General features: G+C 43.9%; 1 protein-coding gene across 3 annotated transcripts in view; it reads right to left on the bottom strand.

Annotated features, from left to right (window-relative positions):
* ADPRM (ADP-ribose/CDP-alcohol diphosphatase, manganese dependent) overlaps positions 1-19,379 on the bottom strand; it is a 390,622-nt gene that overhangs the window by 4,538 nt on the left and 366,705 nt on the right. Inside the window, exon 11 of one of the 3 annotated variants that reach the window (XM_059997159.1) lies at positions 7,869-7,981. The gene's annotated coding sequence lies outside the window, so the exon portion shown is untranslated. Of the gene's footprint in view, positions 1-5,561; positions 7,982-19,379 lie in introns of those variants that run through there. The other 2 variants (XR_009516969.1, XM_059997160.1) reach the window with 2 other exon arrangements.

Here is a 19,379-nt window from a genome sequence, read left to right as displayed (position 1 = left end):
AAAGTACCACAAACCAGGTGGCTTGCAGAATAGAAAATGATTGTCTCGCAATTCTGGAAGCTGGAAGTCTGAAATCAAGGTGTTGGCAGGGTTGATTCCTTCTGAGTACAGGATCTTCTCTAAGTGTCTCTCCTTGGCTTGTAGATAGCTGTCATTATGTACACATGATGTTCTACTTGTATGCATGTTGGTCTCCATGTTCCCCTCTTTTTATAAGGACATGAGTCATATTGGATTAGGGCCCACTCTGATCACTTCATTTTAATTTTATTACCTCTTTCTCCAAATAAGGTCACATTCTGAGGCCCTGGAGGTGAGGACTTTAGCATGTGAATTTGGGGGGTGGGAGAGGGGAGGCACAATTCAACCCATACACCCACTGCATGGAAGGGTGATGTGCTCTGTACAAAACATGATGAAAACGTGTGCAGATGAAGAAGAAAGGAAGAGAGGTCACGTTTGCCATCTTTTATTAGAGAATTGCAGTTTAGGTCACACTGGAAATGAGTAACTCTTTTTTTATACCCTTTTCAAGACTGAAGCAATTGCTCAAGAGAAAGAAAAGAGATTCCAAATAGGCAGCACAGGAAAGGGACTGCCTTCCCCTGGCATTCCCCACCTAGAGATGGAGTTAAGGAAGTTTGCATCCCGTCTAATTAGAACTCTAGAATTGTGGCATTTCAGAATTTGCAAGAATTCATATCCTCTAGACACTTTCTTCTAAGCAGACCTCTGGTTAGCCAGACAAGTGAGGGCAAAAATGACCTCAAATTATCCCTGTGCCTAGCCTGGCCCAAGGTTAACTCACTTCTGCATTCACTTATTCATTCTTTATCATTTATTCTACCAATTAGCCCTTCAATAAATATTTAATGAGCACCCACTATGTGCTAGTCCAAAATACAAACAAATAAATTATGCTTTCTGACTTGAAATCTGGAATCCTACATAGGGCCTCATAGAAGTGCCTTCCCTCTACCACATACCAGATGTGATCGACTAAATGTGTCCCCCCAGAATTCATATGTTGAAGCTCTAACACCATCCCCATGCCGTGTGAGGACACAGCAGGAAGGCAGCTGTCTGCAACCCAAGGAGAGAGCCCTCACCAGGCACCAACTCTGCTGGCACCTTGATTTGGATCTCCACTCTCCCGAAAGGGGAGAAATAAATTCCTGTTGTTTCAGCCGCCCAGTTTTCGGTATCTTGTCATGGCAGCTGGAGCTAGGACACCAGAGATTGAGAGGCAAAAATAAAAAGGTTTGAGAAGACTTCAGAAATGTTTTTCCCCCGAGCTGAGTGTCCAGCAGTTCCCTAGGACACAGACTCTTTTAGTTAGGTCGTGAGCTACACTACCAGGAGGATGCCTTAGCAGATTCAAAGCACCTTGGAGACATGCTGGAAACACAATTGAAGAGTCTAATGTGTGGGCCACATGTGAGCTCAACATCTTAACAGCTTCTTGAGAAGCTCTCCTTAAGGGGCTGCTTTCCTACTGTGATCATCTAGGGCTATCAAATGTGGTTTTCTCCACGTTTGTTGTGACATTATTAGCAAAGACAGGTGAAGATGCATGCACTTTTATACTTTTAAGCCCAAGACGTAGAACCCTACTGTTAGAATTGGTCTAGCTATTGTGACTGTCTTAAGAATAAGGTCACATTACAACACTAAATGATTGAGAGTTTGGGGCTTTCCCCCCTTTTAATGTAGGTAAAGCTCTTCTGTATCCCCAAGCATGTACTGAGTCACAGAGTAGCTCATTTTAGTTGTGTGTTTCCTGGGTAAACTTGTACCGAATCATTTTCAAAGGAGACGTTTAGCTGGATCTATGGAATGTGATTTATCTACATAGCATTGCATCCAGTCACTCCTTATGGTAGGACAGGCTGTAACAGTGTTCTCTGCTATGATGCCCTCCTCCTGTGCCCAGAGCAGACATCACTAATCAATTAACGAACCCTTTCCTGCTGAGACCAGGCATAGCCTCAGAAAGCCCTTCCACACACAAAGCTCCAAATGGCCAGCAGAGATTAACTATAGCTGGAATTAGTACGAGAAATAAATCCTATTTGCCTAATAGCTCAGTGAGAGGCGACAGTCATAGTGGTTCAAGCATAGTTGTTACTTTATGTAGATGTGGTTTTAGAATTCTTTTCCAATTATACAGCGTTATTGCCCCAAACAGAAACATTTATGAAAGGAAGGGGGTGAGAGGGTGAGGGACACCAACGTCATTGGTCATTATGTGCTTTTTACTGAAAGACGTCACTGATTTACAGCTAGAAGAAATGCACACCGGGGTTAGCACTTCCCGAGGAAAGTGATAATGAAGTGTTTGCCAAACGAATGCCAAAGATAATCATCATACAGCCTCTCTCAGATATTCATGTGCAGATTCTGTGCATTGCTATTCCATTTTCTCTTCGGTTGTAATTTATTGATATTTTATTCCAAACCACCAGGGATTAACATACAAAAATATATTTCCCTATAAAACTAGGAAGCCTGTTACGAGCGCATTAGACATAGATGGCATAGGGTTCGTATCAACCTGTGTTCTGTGTCAGTACAAACTGTTTTTCATACTTCTGCGTCCTACCTTTAGATCATGCCTTTTGTGTCTATTGTGTCACATGGGTTACCTTGAATTCTGTTTCCGACTTCCAGGAAGTTAAACCTGCCATAGGCAGTAGTGCCTTCAGTAGAATAGGTACATGTGATTTAAAACAACCCGCTAAAAATGGTTGGGGTAGCTTTTTCCTTTAAAGGGAAAAAAAAAATTGAATTCACTAATTGGATCTAACCCACTGATCTAATCCAATTGACTGGGCACAAATTGGTCATTAATATAGACAAATGAATAAACAGCAATTCTTGATTCTGTTTCAGAATGTAGACACTATCTGGATGGACCATCTGTTGGGTGAGTGCCAAGCTAAGGGTGAATCACTGAAGAGACGGATGCCATCATTAAAATAACTGAGGTAACTGGGCTGAAAGGACCAATTTTGTTGTTGTTAACTCCCATCAATTTTCAAAATTACTAGTTTGATCCTGGAATGACTTCTGTGGACAGAGGTCCATTCTGACATGCTCAGTCTTGATCAAGACATTGAATAACCCCATCTTCAGACATAACCAGTGTGCAGATAGGTCCTGCAGGAGCCAGGAAGCAATTAAAGGAGGGAGGGCTGGCCTGAAGATGCTCGGCGAAGGAACTTCTGGAGATAGTTGGCCAGAGAGCCTGAGAACTATTTCTTGACCTTGGCTTGAGGGTCTGATTTTCCAACTTATTTTTCAAGTCCTGGCTCAGCCCCTGATGGTGCCTGTTCGATTTTACCTTCATATCCCAGCTCCCAGCCCCAACTCTATCTCCTAGAAGCCCAAGCTTGGGGAGTGGAGATGAACTCCTTCCAAATCTTTCTATCCGAGGAGTCACCAGGTGCTGAAGGACAAGGCCATGGTGGCACTGGTGTGGTGACAGAGATAGCTCCTGGGTTGTAGACACTACAGATCAAAAGAGAGAAATGGGGCCAGGGTTATCCTGAGACAGACAACATTGGAGTTGTGTTCAGGCCTTTCAGAACGTCCACAAGCTCAGTGGAATCACACGGGAGGAGTGAAGCAGAGGGTTCATTTAGAACCGGCCAGTCGGTCCAGAGAGGTTACACCAGAGAGGGAGGTCACAGCAGGGCAGTGAATTAAACCCAGCAGACCTGGAAGACCTCAGAGCAGGAAGCATGATGAGTCGGGGTCCATCTAGCAGTTAGGAAGAAGGACGTGCATGAGAACCGACAGGAAGGGCAAGACATTGCCACCAGGTCTAATCACAGTGACGGGTGCCCTAGCCAACAAGTGGCTTCCAAGCTTTCAGCAAGAGCAACTATCGACTCCGAAGAACGGGCTCGCCGGGGCTTGCAGGGGGAAATAGCTAGAGGTGAAAGTGATGCGTGGGATGGATCCCACCAGGCCAAGGGTGACCACAGGCTGTGCCCACTTGGCCTCCATGAGCCCGTTTAGGTAACCACACTCAATTTCCTGCATCACTTCCACCACAGCCCCTCTCCCAGCAACGGATTTCATAAATATGCACAACGTGCTGGTTGCACAGTGTTCACGATTGAAACTATCTAATTGGCCATTCTGTTTATTCCTTTTCATTTTACCCTGCTTCTCATTCTTTCAGTTCAGTATCTTCTCAGGTTTTTATTTTCCATCAATACGTTCCCATTTCTGCCTATAACCCCCCAAGGTAATTTTTAACACATTTAATTTCAGGATACGCCAGTCCCTCCGAGAGATAATATATTCCAGGAGAAGAAAGAATATTTGGCAAAGAACTTGGGAATTTGGTCTTGATTCTCATCTTCAAATTGCTTATTGTCCTATCTCTGAATTTCCTGGTTTTTTACTCTATCACCTTTATAGAGATGGCACAGTGTAGGACAGTGGTTCTCAACCTGGGGGTGATGGGGAACCTCTTGAAATTATAGCAAAATTGTGTGTGCCTGCGTGCATGCATGCTATTTTTAGGAGACATTTCATCAGACAATCAAATGAATTCAGACCCCAGAAGAAAAAATGAAAACATTACGAAAGGACGAAAACTCTAAGAACTGAGTTCAGAAGACCTAAATTCCAGTCCTTGGGTTACTTTTTACTAGTTCGGTGACTAGTATGTGACCTCCTGGGGCAGAGTTTCTTTTGCTGTAAAATAGAGAAGGTAATTCTGGCCTTTCATACAACACAGGATTAAATGAGACCACGGATGGTAAAGTATCGGAAACGCAGAAGTTCAATAAAAGCGTTCATTTTTCTCACGCTGCCAAATCTCCCAGTTATGCAAAAACATAAGGGCTGGATCAAAAGTCAAACCCAACCAGTTCTGGCAGCGAGGAACGTGCTGTTTTCAAAGCACACCCCTGTCCTCTAATGATATTTCAGTCTTCCCGAATTCCTCACTAGCTTTGTGCGTGGTTGCATGGGGAAGAGAAGCATCGTGGCAGTTATCCAGTTTATTCAATCAATTATCTGGGTATTTGAACTAATGTGATTATATATTCTTGCTACACTATTTGTTTCTGGACCCTACTCTCCCTTTTGGTGTATAAACATGCCTGAGGACACAGCCCCTGTGCGGACAGCTGCCCTTGAAGAACAACTCTTTTAAGAAGTTTCTGAAATTAGCTCTGTGTGGCAGTTGACTGTGTGATCAGCTCCAGCGACAGCCAGCTAGGAGTAAAGGATGGAAGGGTTTCAACGTTTTCCCTCCAACAGAGAAGGGCTTTGACCTAAGTGGGGGCCCTGGACAATTTTGGAATCTGAGACCACAGTGATGCCAGCTGGCAAATTAAACAAGGAGTGAGATCAAAGGAGGCCACAGTGAGGACCTGGAGGGACAAGGTGACACTTTATTACCAAGAGAGTAACACCTTTTAATTGGTGAACACAACAAAGGAAGAGGTGGCAGCCCCAGCTCGCTTCTGATTCGCTCACGCACCGAATGGGGTTTGAGACAACAAAATCCTTTCCTCGCTTCATTTAGAAGTTGTGATATTGATTAGGAAACAAAAGGCCATGCAGGAGACAACATGTGAAACAGAAGGCAGCTTCTAACTGATAAAGACTGAATTTATTAGAAAGTACCCTGAAAGCCAGACATAATGAAATGAAAATAACTTTATTAATTCAGCATTAAGAGGAAAATGTTATTCAGGAAAAGAAATAACACACTTTGTAGGGGGCAGCAGGGGGGACACATGGGTTTACGAGGATTGTTTAATTTTGAATAATGCATATGTCAACTCCATGGATCCTTCCCCAAATTTGCTTCTTTCCTTCTACGGCTCAGTCATCCTACTCTGTCAACAAGCCTAGAACAAACACATTGGAATGCTGAAAATATTGCTTTCACTTCCAAAGGAGACTACCTGAAAGTACAGGCATTTAGAACAGCATTAAATTGAAAAACCACAGCTTGCAACAGCCATAATTTTTTACAACGTAAGCATGGCTGTGAAGGTGATTGTGAAGCTTCTGGGCTGGGATGGCAATTGTAAGGGTTTTTCTTTTCAGTCTGGACTCCCTTTCACACTGTAGTGGACGCTGATGGTTCCAAGCAGCGATACTAATACTTTATTGTTAACAGAGGTCCAACCTCTATTGAGATATCTTTAGTTTTTCCCCTAATGTCCTTTTTTCTGTTCCAGGACCCCATCTAGGATATCACGTTACATTTAGCCATCACGTCTCCTTAGGCCCCTCTGGTCTGTGACACTTTCTCAGACATTTCTTGTTCTTGATGACTTTGACAGATTGGGGGAGTATGGGTCAGGTATTCTGTAGAATGTCCTTCCACTTGGGTTTCTCTGATGGTATTTCTCATGGGTAGACTGGAGTTATGGGTTTGAGGCAGGGAGGTCACCGAGGTGAAGTATCATTCTCATCATATCAAGGATACAAGCTATTAATGTGATTTAACCATAATGACGTTGACCTCGATAACCGCTGCTGAGGCAGTGTTTTGTCAGATTTCTCCACTATAAAGTTATGCATACCGTACTCTTTGGAAGGAAGTCACCAAGCACAGGTCACATGTAAGGAGTGGAAATTTACTCTCCACCTCCATGAAGCGGGTGCACAAAACCTCAATTATTCGGAATTCTTCTGCACAAGAGATTTGTCTTTTCTCTTCCACTTACGTATATATTCAATCATTTATTTACATCAGTATGGACTCATGGATACTTATACTTTGGGCTATAATCCGACACTATGTCATTCATTTTCTTGTTCAAGTTGCCCCAGCTTTGCCCGTCACGAGCTCTTTCAGTTGGTTCTTGTGTCCATTTGGCACACACGCCGCCATTGGGGTTTTAGGTTGTTTGTTTTTGAACAAACTGCTTTACTTTTCAGCACTGTAAGAACTTCTTACAAAGTTATACATTTCCTGCCCCAACCATTGACTCAGTCATTTCTACAAAGAGACCTGGTCCTTCTTCTTGTAGAATGGTATTTCTTCTCTTTATTGTTTTTTAAAAGTATCCACTTATACCACTTTCTGCCAATCCTTCCCTTGTCCCCCTAACTTCAGGAATCCAATTCTTTCCCCCTGATTTTTTTACTATTCTTTTTAGTGCCTTCAAAAATCTGCCTTACAGATACCTCTAAGATTGAACATTTTCATCACATTTGGAGCCCCTCTCTCTAATCTCTCACTCTTCTGTCATCTTTCTACTGAACATCGCGGGTTCCCCTCCCTGGCACCTATAGCGCGTCAGCCGCAAGCTGGAAGGAAAGGAATCGAGAGGAATACTAAGAGAGGGAGTGAGCTCAAGCTACCTCCTTGGTGGCACATTATTTTTAATTAATGCTGCTGCCATTTCCTCACTCTCCCAGCCAAGTTAATGCAACAAGAATTGTGTTGGCATCTGCAGCAGCAAATGGAGAGGAACAGCAGTTTCAAAGGAGGGGGTGACCGCCCCCCGCCCCCAATCTGGGTACACTTTGCAGTAGGGCACAGTTCACACGCAGATTGCCAGAACTCGGCGAGGCTACTGGTTGGAACTCAGTGGTTCCGGAAACACATGTCCTCCGTGACTGGCAGCGATGCCCGCTCCCCATCATGCTGAGACACTTTGAAGAAGGCTCTTTGCCAAGGTGTTCCCTGCAGTCACACGGGGGGCCAGCTTACGGGGAGCATAGGGGGCAAGAAATTAGCACCCAAACACCTTGCCATTCACGTCCAGGAAACACAGGGATCACAGCGAGAGCCGGGTCCTCTGTCTTCACTTCAGCCCAGTCATCCCTTCCTTGCTCCCACTCTTCAGATCACCACCCCTAAGAAAGCTGATGATTTCCTTTACCTGTGGCTCAACAAACTGTTCTTGAGGGCCAGTGCAGCCCAGTGCCCGTGGTTCATGCTAGAGATGCAAAGGGATTCAGGATACGGTCCCGGTCCAGTGCAGACAAGATTAGCCTGTGAACAGATCACATCAGACAGTGCATTATCTCTAGTATATATACCAACATCCACATATTATGTTATATACAGAGATTCTGTGCCTGTTATCCATTTTTTTAAATTTTCCAAAAAATTACTAAGCTTATTGTTTTTTATCTTTAAATTTCTCCTGGGCATATATCTGGAGAAAACCGTAATTTGAAAAGATACATGCACCCCAATATTCATTGCAGCACTATTCACAATAGCCAAGACATGGAAGCAACTTAAATGTCCATCAACGGATGAATGGATAAGGAAGATGTGGTACATATATACAACGGAATATTACTCAGCCATAAAAAAATGAAATAATGCCATTTGCAGCAACATGGATGGACCTAGAGATTGCCATACTAAGTGAAGTAAGTCAGGCAGAGAAAGACAAATATCATATGATGTCACTTATATGTGGAATCTAAAAAACTGAGACAAATGGAAAACAAATTTATGGTTACCAAAGGGGAAAGGGGGTGGGGGAGGGATAAATTAGGAGGTTGGGATTAACATATAAACACCACTATATATACAATAGATAACCAACAAGGGACCTACTGTATAGCACAGGGAATTATACTGAATATTTTGTAATAACCTATAAGGGAAAAGAATCTGAAAAGATATATATATATATATATATATATATATATATATATAAATGAATCACTGTGCTATACACCTGAAACTAACATGATATGGTAAATCAACTATATTATACGTCAATAAAAAAAGTTTTTTAATTACCAAATTTATTATTTGTTATCTTTAAATTTCCCAAATAATGTGTGAATACATTCTTCTTTAAGAAAAACTAAAACATTACAGATGAGACTAAAGGTCTGTAACAAGCATACCACCTCCTCCCCAGACCCACCTATACCTCCTCCTTCCCAAATACGAGGGCAAACGCTGTTTGGGGTTTGCTGCCTATTTCCCAGAGAACAGGTACGTTTTTAAAAAGATACTGAAATTCAGGACAGTCTTATTCAAAACGGTACGGCTGACAACCACTGACTGCCGCGTGGCTCCCCGTCTCCTCCCGTTCTTTTCCACCTGTCACTTAGCCTGGTCTGGTGATAAAATTCCAGGCAATGCTTGGAATGTGGACGGGCCAAGATGGCTCTTGTCAAAATGGAATAATCAGAACGCAAGAGAAAGGCTGGGCCTGGGGAAAGCACGCAGATGTCCTCACTGATGGATCCAGGCTGGACCAGGGAAATGAACAAGGGACAGCCATCACCAAGAGAAGCAGGAGGCGGTGGGGAGTGCAAAACTGGAGGAAGGATCCCGGGTGAGGGAGATGTGGAGAAGGATGACCATGGTCCTCAGGTCCAGGAGGGATGGGAGAAGCAGGGCCCTACAGGCAAAGCCATAGTCTTTGAGCAGAGCGTGGTTACGGGCATGAGTCTGCATGGTCCCAGGGGAGCGGTCTGCCTCGACCAAGACTTCCTGCCATGGACACCAGTCTATACTTTTTATTAGTAGAACCTAGATTGAGAAACACAACACCCCCAGGAGCATAGACACACCCCTCCTTGTCCCAATTAAAGGACCTGAGGTTTTCCTTGGCAACCCTATTCGAGGTTTTTTCATCCTGATCTCTAAAGGCCCCAGAGGGTTCAGCAAGACAGAGAACAGGGAGGCGTGTGTGTGTGTGTGTGTGTGTGTGTGTGTGTGTGTGTGTGTGTGCACGTGCTGGTGGAAGAGAGTCTCTTTTTCTCATGTAATAGTGACAAGATTCTTAAATATTAATGTGCTTTTCCCTTTTGTCCGTCTGCGTCCATGACCTGTTCCCTGATAGGCTCAAGGCATTAACCCACATGGGGAAGAGAGGGGGCTGGTCCCATGGGGAGGAAAGGCATAGGGACTGTTTGGGGAGGGAGGCAAAGAGAAAGCTTCTGAGCTTCAAAATAGAGAGCTGAGCGAAGTATACAGCAGGGTTGAGAGAGGGGCACTTCTGGGAAAGGACTGATGTTCTAAATTCCCTAGTTCTCACTTAACACAGCCAGCCAGCTCTGAGAGCTTTAAGTAAAGGAAGTCTGGGCAGGTAGGAAAGAAGTTAAAGAAAAACTCCCTCTTTCTGACATGAATGACTATGGGGACTTGAAGCAGAGAGAAAAGAGGAAACAGGATGGGGACAGAGACTCTTAAACAAGCAGCTTGATTTCCCCTTCTAGACCATCTCTCTATAATTATAATACACAGAATTAAGGCAACACAAGGCATCGCTGCCCAGCTAGGAAGGTGGAGTCACTGGTTGGGCTGCCAGCAGGGCTGGCTTGCTTCCCTGAAGTGCCCTTGATCCCCTGGGGTTTGGACACTGTCTCCGGAGACACAAGGCCTGCTGGGAGGAGGGTGAGGTGCCCGCATGGCAGACGGTGAAGCTGGACAGGCTCGGCCAGGAGCCAGGCCAGGTGGCGGATGCAGCAAAGACACAGGGAGGAATGCAGCGTCAGCAGGAGTGGAGAGGAGGCCAAGGCAGTGGTGATGGGCCTGGGTCCCAGCCCGGCCAGGAAAGAAAAGACCCCGAGTTTCAGCCACAGGCATCCGCATCAAACACCTGCAGGGCTTCCGGAGACGGGATCATGCCAGGAACGTGCTGTGGGTTCCTTGGGGCAAATGGGAGTGCGTCCAAGTCATGGATCCTCCCCTTTATCACAAAAGTGGGGAGCGGTGATTGCTGACCTTCTGTTGTGTTTCCTGGGCCACAGATCATGGCAGCCTTGCGGGGTGGGCTGGGCCCATCCAGTTCTGTCCTCAGAGATGTCCTCTTCCTGGAATAAGAGGTGCAGAGACCTCTGGCTCTTTCCCCAGGTGCTTCCCCAGCAACCTCTCCTAACGCCTTCCCTGGGACAGGCATTTTGGACAGCTCAGTCTTTGGTGGCCTCTCCCCAGACTGAGGGTTCTTGGTCTGGGCGACCCCACTCTGTAGGACAGCTCTGCCAGCAGCCTGGGCACTCAAAATCTCCTGGTGGCATTGCAGGACCAGGACAGAGCGCACATCTCTGCTTCTTAACACGGCTCCCGCAGAGCTGCCTGATAGTGGATTGGAAACAGGCTGGAGGTGGCTCACCAGGGGCACTGGACCCTCCCAGCCATCCTTTCAGGATTTGCCAAGTAGGCAGGATGCTTCTGCCTGAGCTAAGTTGATAATCACACAGCATGGCGGGGGAGAGCTCCACTCTTAGAGGTGGCTTCCTCCAGAGCCTTCCCAGACCCTGGGCATGGAGAAGAAGGTGCACCAAAGGCTCAGCTTTTTGCCAAAGCAAGAACCAACAGAGGCCAGTCTAGAAACAAAACGAGCACTGCCAGCTTGGATTGCAGGTACCCACTTTTCCTGTAAGACAAGAGACAGGCTCAGACCTCAGGCTGGGGGCTCTAGTGACCTTGAATGATCCAAGACCATCCTGATTCCATATAACATTCTCTCTTCAAGAAAGGCCTTTCTCTCGACATATAATCAAATGCCATTATATGTTAATATCTCTGTAAGGCCTTTCATCTTTTAAAAATTCCATGTGCTCAATTTGTGTATCTTGAAACCTTCCTGTATCCACAGTTGCTGAGGCTGGGATAGGTCAGCTGGGGTGCCTTTGGAGTCCATACTTACTTATCACATCACATCATAAATAATTTTAATGGGAAAACGTTAGGTGCTATTTTCTTAAAAAGCAGGTTGGAAGTGAGTTCAAAGGAAGGAAAGATGCCATTGGCTTGGGGAATTGGTAAGGTTTCACATGTCTTCTAAATGGTAAAAACAACCAGAATAATTATGTGACCGACTATATCATGCTGCCTAAATACACACAGAAGTTTGTTCACCGTGGGATCATGAAGAGGTCTTTGAACTAAAAGTGAAGGCAAGGTACAGGGTCCTTAATCTGTAAAATGGGAAGAACTATATGGCCCTGGTGAGCCGTCTCAGGCCTGTTTCCAGGCCACTATCACGGCACTTACAGTTCTCAATTTCTATTGACACTTTGCTATAGAATGTGCTAAGAATGTGCACTTTTCAACCATCACATTGGGGTCGTATACATGTCACGTTTCTTGATTTTCTTTCTAAATTAAAAAAAAAACAACTGATCAGTTGGATCTCATAAAAACTAACTTCTGCTCTGTGAAAGCCACTCGTAAGAAAATAAAATGACAAGCTAAAGACTGGAAGAAAATATGTGCAAAGCACATATCTGACAAAGGAGTGGTATCTAGAACATACAGAGAAACTCAGAACTCAACAGCAAAAAGCAAAAAATCCAATTTGAAAATGGGCAAAATACATGAACAGGCGTTTCACTGAAGAGGATCTACAGAAGGCAAATGAACACATTAAAAGGTGTTCAGCGTCATTAGCCATTAGGGAAACACAAATTAAAACCACCGTGAGATACCACTATATTCATATCAGAATAGTTAAAATTAAGAATAGTAACCACACCAAATGCTGATGAAGATGCAGAGAAACTGGGTCACTCATCCACTGCTGGTTGGAATGTAAAATGGTACAGCCACTCTGGAAAAGGTTGGCGGTTTCTTTAAAAAGTAAACATACGATTACAAATGACCCAGAAATGCACTCTTAGGCATTTATCCCAGAGAAATGAGAACCTATGTTCACATAAACACCTGTACATGAACATTCATAGTAACTTACTCGTAATAGCCCCAAAATTTAAAAAACCAAATGTCCTTCAATGATAAATATTTAAGTGATGGTACACATCCATATCATGAACTACTGGTCACCAATAAAAAGGAGCTAATTATTGATAGGCAACAAGCTGGATGAATCTCAAGGGAATTACACTGCATATAAAAAGCCCATCTCAAAAGGTTACGTACTGCATTATTCCACTGATACAGCGTTTTTGTTTGAACAGCAAAACAACGGAAGCAACCTACATGCCAATTTGTGGGCAAGTTGTTAAAGGAATTATAGTACATTCAGAGTGGAATAGTATTCAGCCATGAAAAGTATAAGGAAGTGCTTTATATACTGATATGAAATTATCTTCAGGAAGTGAAAAAAGCAATGCAGAAGAGTATGTACAATATGTTGCCATTTCTATAACAATGGGACTACATATATGCTTGTCACTGATGGTAAATGCTTAAAATTCTACAGGAAGACTACAGAAAAGACCAATAACATTGGGTTGCCTCTGGAAAGGGAAGGTTTTTGATGAGGATCAGGGGTGGAAGGGAGACTTTAGTTTTCTTTGTGCATCATTTCAAAACTTGGAGGTTAAACCATGTGCATTAATTGCTTATTCAAAAATAAAATATATTTTTGGAAAAGAGAAGCTCTGAAAAATATCCTTTTCTAAATATAAATGATAACCAGAGTTTTTCGAGGTCCAAGGGGCCTTCACACCCCCTGCAAGTTTCTTCCTGCCCCTGCATGGCTTTCCTAGGTGATGGGCACTGCACCCGTACTGTCTGCACAGGAAGGGGAAGATGGGAGCCTTTGTTGGTGGCAGGGTGTGTGTGGGCGGGTGGTAGGGAGTGAGTTGGTGACTGTGGCATCAGGCGGACCTGCATCTGAAAGAGGAAGAAGGTCTTTTCACCTAAAGTAATGCAATTAGGACACCTAGTGTCCAGCGATTTCTCTCACCAGACCTGTTCCCAGAACCATGTTGGCAAGGGAACAGAGAGGAGTTAAGAGCCCTTGCTGTATTTTTTTCCTCCTGTTTCATTTTTAACACTGAAATTACTCCTACCCGAGATGACTTCATCAAGTACATTTGTTGCTTCGCAAACTCAGGAGTTCCCCCTGTTGAAATCCCAAACTACCCCCGTACACAGAGGGCAAGGAGAGACTCAAGAAAGAGGCAGACTGCACCACACTGGTTAATGGCAGGTTGAATAAGCAAGGAAACTTACATACAAGGCTTGTCTGGGACGAGCAGACCTCTGCACCTGCCCGCCAGAATCTTAAACGTTTATGTAGAGGCCTTAACTGGGTTCAGTCATGTACGCCGTCCAGATGGTCTTGGCAACACATGACTCTCTCAAGGCTGAGTCCTTGAATATGGCTCCCGCTGTGGGAACGGTGGTCAGAACGTACATTCCAGGGACAGGAGGGGCGAGGAGCCTCTGACTGCCAGGGTCCAGCTTGCAGGTTCACCAGCGATCACGTCCTCTCCATGATGTCCTCCAATGGTATTTCTGAGACATCTGTTAATTTCTCCTTTACCACTGGAGTGTCTAAACAGCCAGGGAAGGCTCCAAGAGGAACACTCAAACTTCCAGGGCTGCTTTGTTCTTCCTGCAGGGCTAACCCAATTCCACGGGGGGCTCTGTAGCTCTCCTGAGGCTGGAAGCAAGAAGTGTTAGAGTCCCAACCCTCGCCCAGCGTCTGGGTCTAGGCCATGACATCCAGACATGGCTAACTGCATACTGAGATGAACAAAGGCAATTTCAAACCAACAGCTTCCTGTCGTAGTCTCTATCCATTCCTCTCCTGCATCTTTCACTTCTGTACGAGACTCTGAAGCTATTTGCCCAGGAGTAGTTTGTCTCTAGTTACTCCTTCTTAAACTGTCTTCAGGGAGCTTGCTATATTTTCTGCTCTGATCTGCAAGGGAAATTCCTAAAGGCGTATTAGATCAAAGGTCACTGTGTCCACTTCCAGGGCTGCCTGGAAAGCTAGCTGGATAGACTCTTCTCTGCATCCCCCTCACATGTGTAAATCTGTGATTCAGTTTCATTATCCCGTTTTAGTCTCTGAGCAGCTATGCTGTTACTGTGGCAGAAACAAGAAACTGAAATATTCACTGATGTATTTACAGAAGATGTAATAAAATCTGGCCCCGGAGGTCAGATGGTTCGTATCCCATGGAAAGTAGTACGTGCATGGGCATCAGGATTAAATACATATATCATACTAGGGTTTCAGCTCATTTGCCTAATATATTTGAAAATGACTCAATTTATTGCAAACTAAGATTTAGGAAGCTCAGTTTACAGGTTGACAAATTAGCATTTGTCTGCACATATTTCACTATTTTGCATAATTAATTCCTCCCCATAGTACACAGGCATTTTCCTCTACAACAAAACCAGCCTATTTCTTGTTCCCTTCCTGTTAGCATCATGTAAATGGTATTTATTCAGAAGATGCATATTCTTTTCCAAAGCATCCCTTGGAACATGACTGAGATTTTCATCCCAATCATTATCAGCTGTTTATTACCCAGCTTCCCAAATCTCGGTCACAAAAAAAAATTAGAAAAGGAAAAGTTGAGTCATAAAAAACAAAGAGAGTGCCAATGAAATGGATTCTCCTGATTCAGATTGACTGGGTGTATCAGTTAGCATTACGAGGACCAGAGAAGAAAAACGCTAATTAATACTGGCTTTAACAATAGAGAAGATATACTGATTCATTTGCCTGAAAAATCCACAGGTAGAGCAGCTGAATAACGTCACCAAGGGCTTTTTTTGTTTTTCACAATGTTCTCTTCAGAGTTGTCTTCTCCTAAGGCTGGCTCTCTTCTTCACTCTAGGATCACTTTCAAGAGCTACATAGTTCCCACTAATAAAAGAGATGCCGTCTTTATTCCCAGCAAAAGTCCTAGGTATGACTCTAATTGGATGGCTACAGTCACATGCCCAACATTGAGCCAATCACTGTGGTCAGGCAGAACAAATGCTCTGATTGGTCAGTCATATGCTTTCTCTCTATAACTGGGGTAAAATCAGCTTCCCTAGACCAACATGCATCCCCAACCAAAACTGGGAGCTGTTAGAAAGAAAGAAGTAAGGGGGGGTGGTGGTGAGGTAGACAAGGAAGCTACCAAAAAAAAAATTTACTAAAGTAAAGAATGGGAAATCTAAACTGGAGAAAAATCTGAATTTCTTTAAAAGTATTCTGTAGTGCAGTTTATTTCTTTCACATACATGCAGTAAGTCAAATGAGGCCAACAAAGTGTTGACAGGCACTCACTTGAATGAACAGACATGGCTGATTGGCAATGAGCCTCTCAATTACATTTAAGCACACCAATCTTCTTTTGTTTTTTAATTTGGTACTTATATAGAGTTTGTTCTTTGAAGGCAGGCCCACCAGACGTTTTATGAAGTACAGCTCATTGTTTTGTATTTGAAAACTTGAGATTGCTGCAGCAGGAATGGAAATGCCTGGCAGTTGAGGCCTTGAGTGGAACAGGAAAGAGGCACAGCTGCTTACTGCCCTTCCTTCTCTCTTGTAAAATTGGGCAAAGCAAGGAGTATGGAAGACCCAGCTAAGAAAGTCTGTGATGCAGAATGCACAAGGACAGCAGGTCTGGATTTCCACCAGGGAAGTATTTGAGATGTTCTGGCATAGCAACCATCTTTAGCAGTGTAAACATAATATCTCAATGAGTTTAAATTATTGTTCACATGGAAAACCCTTTCCTGATTGGAAATAGCAGGAAAGAGATGATACTTAGTGGGAATGACCAAGTCTTTTTTCTGCAGTGGAACTTGTGTAACTTCACAATCACTGACTAAGCAGAAATTGCAAGGATGCATCTGATTCTCTCCCTCCTCCTCCTCCTCCTCCTTCGCCCATGGCAGACATAACTAATCAATCACACACATTCCCTCTAAGCTTAGAAACGGCTTCACAATCTCTCTTGACAAAGTGCTCCAGGGAGCCACTACCAATTGATCAGACTTGGAAATAGAGATAAAACCTGCTTGACATAACAAATTTTAGCCTGATCCTTTCCCATTTTCATTTTCTGTGATGTTTCTCCTATGGAGGTGATCCATTTGGGGGCTCATTTATTCCCTCAGCTGAATTGAGGGACCTATGAGTCCTCTTCTCCCTGACGTAAGCCTTCTCTCCTCATTGTTCTCAGGTACCTCTTACAGGAGCATTTCCCCAAGGATTATTTTAAAGCATACCAAATCGTCCCCAGATCACTCCTTATTTTATAATCTGTAACTGTCAGTGATTGATTGATTTGCCTATATTTATTTTTTCTTTATTGGTAACTGCCATACACTCCTTTCTTTGGGGTTCTTCTCTCTGCACTGAAATACAGAAAAGGATGAAGCTGCATAATACCCCTTTTTAAAAGTTCCCTCCTTGGGCTTCCCTGGTGGCGCAGTGGTTGAGAGTCTGCCTGCCGATGGAGGGGACACGGGTTCGTGCCTCGGTCCGGGAAGATCCCACATGCCGCGGAGCGGCTGGGCCCGTGAGCCATGGCCGCTGAGCCTGAGCGTCCGGAGCCTATGCTCCGCAACGGGAGAGACCATGACAGTGAGAACTCTGCGTACCAAAATAAATAAATAAATAAATAAAAGTCCCCTCCTCATCTTAAATAAATACACCCAGCTTTTCAGGTGAAGTAAGGTTTACTTTGTGTAATTTGTACCTGTTGTTTCTTAGTGTGAAGTCAATGACCCACCTGAATCAAAATTTACTAGGGTGAGTTTCTTATTAGAAATGGTATTTCTGAACCTCACTCCAAAGCCAACAAAGCAGAATTTCTAGTGACCTGATTTTTTTAGCCAATTCCCGAGGTGACTCTTAGGCCCGTTAAAGTTTGAAAATAACTGCTATGGGAACCAGACAGGGGGTTGGGGAGAAATCGTGGTAAGCTTATCTAGACAGAAAGAGTCTTAAAAGTTTTTAACAGTGGTATCTCCTGAGCGCTATTGATTTTTAGATGGAGCTATGTCTGATCCTTCTTAAGCTTTTACTGACTCATTTCTTGTGATTCTGCCCTGAAAGTCAGACTAGAACATAGCCAGATTAAGAGGCAGGTCAATGCAACACCTGTATAGGACATCAGTCTAAGACTGTCACTAAAACGTCACTGACAATAAGTGGAGAATACCGTATTTACAACTCAACTGCACATGAGCTGGAAGGAATATTCGGATGAGTTGCTTTGGGAGCAAAATTCCAAGAAGCTTGTCCAAATATAATAAAAATAACAACAATAATGATGATGATGATGATGATGATGATAATAGTCCCTGGCCTTCCAAGGAAGTTGAGTGTGTTAAACTGTAGGGCTGCATGGAATATCTGAGGTTTGGGCCAGAGCTGAATGGTCTGGATGAGAGAACAGGTGAGGGCCCAGCCTGTGGCCTTGCACCCCTGCTTCACCACCTATATAATCAATCATGTCTATAAATAAATGGACCAACAGATACTCAAATTATAACAGATTTAAGAGGTACCCCACTTGTAACCCTCCCAGGAAACCTGTCTATTTCAGGTGGCCGGTCAAAACTGTCCAATTCTTTCATTTTCCATTTTAATCCTCAGGAATTTTTCTCCCAGGTCCCCATCCCCTTCTCTCCAAAGTCAGTCCCTCAGACTTTAGAGACCACAGGATTCGTGCATTAAAATTTGCATCTCTGAAGAAACTTCTGCCGAGCTTGACAAGCAACCAGAGGTAATAGAAGTCTTCTGGCTTCACACAGAAGTCATCCCAGGCAGTTCCCTAGTACATTTACCGGTGCCTCACGGCGGCCTTTGAACCCAGCATACAACCCATAGTGAACTTGTCTGATGTCCCTCCACTTGGAAAGATATATCTCCTCTCCTCCACCTAGTCAAGCAAGAAGTCAGTTATTTTCTGTTGCCCTGCCCTCCTCCACCAAAGAGGATAACATAAAATATAAATTCTTCAAATTCACAGAAACATTAAATACTTACCTCCATGGTTTTCAGGCCACAAAACCCTGTGTCATTTTTTTCCCTGTTGTCTGATGCGGCCCTTTATGCTGCTTCAGTGCATGTGTGAGAGGCGAGGCCAGCCTGTGACAACGTGGGGAAGCACAGTACTCTCCTTTGGGAATATTCATTTAACTGTGTTTTTGCATGAATTTCCCCCACCTAATTATTTTTATGAGATATTAGCAGATGGTGCATTCTTCACTTGCCCAATACTGCTAAACTATCTAAAATACATGAGCTCTTATCACTGAGTTCTATTTAGGAATTTACTAAGTTTCTGTTTCAAGATGGAAGCCTAAGCATGTGTTGCTACTTCCATATTCTTTCAAGTTTACATTGAAATTACACACACACACACACACACACACACACACACACACACACACACACACCCTATAACAGAGCGGGGGAAAAGAAATAGATACCATCAGTAACTCTTAAATTTTGGGGACTGTCTGGAGGATACAATATAGTCTTCACCTGATTCACAGAGAAAAATGAGAAGAAACTACAGCCCAAGGCACCAGAGTTAAACATCGGTCTTCTCAGAGGAGCCCAGAGAAGGCCCACATTAGCGTCCCCAGGTGCAAGCGTGGGCCAGAGGTCATCTTCAAGGTTTTTATTGAAGAACTGCATTTTAAAGCCTACGGCAGTAGGTCCTTTTCTCTTCAACAGAGTTGCTGGCAGCTA

This window comes from Delphinus delphis, chromosome 19 (genome assembly GCF_949987515.2).
Source record: "Delphinus delphis chromosome 19, mDelDel1.2, whole genome shotgun sequence".
Lineage (NCBI taxonomy): Eukaryota > Metazoa > Chordata > Mammalia > Artiodactyla > Delphinidae > Delphinus > Delphinus delphis.
Note: the sequence above shows the minus strand (reverse complement) of the source record. Positions and strands in the feature narration are given on the sequence as shown.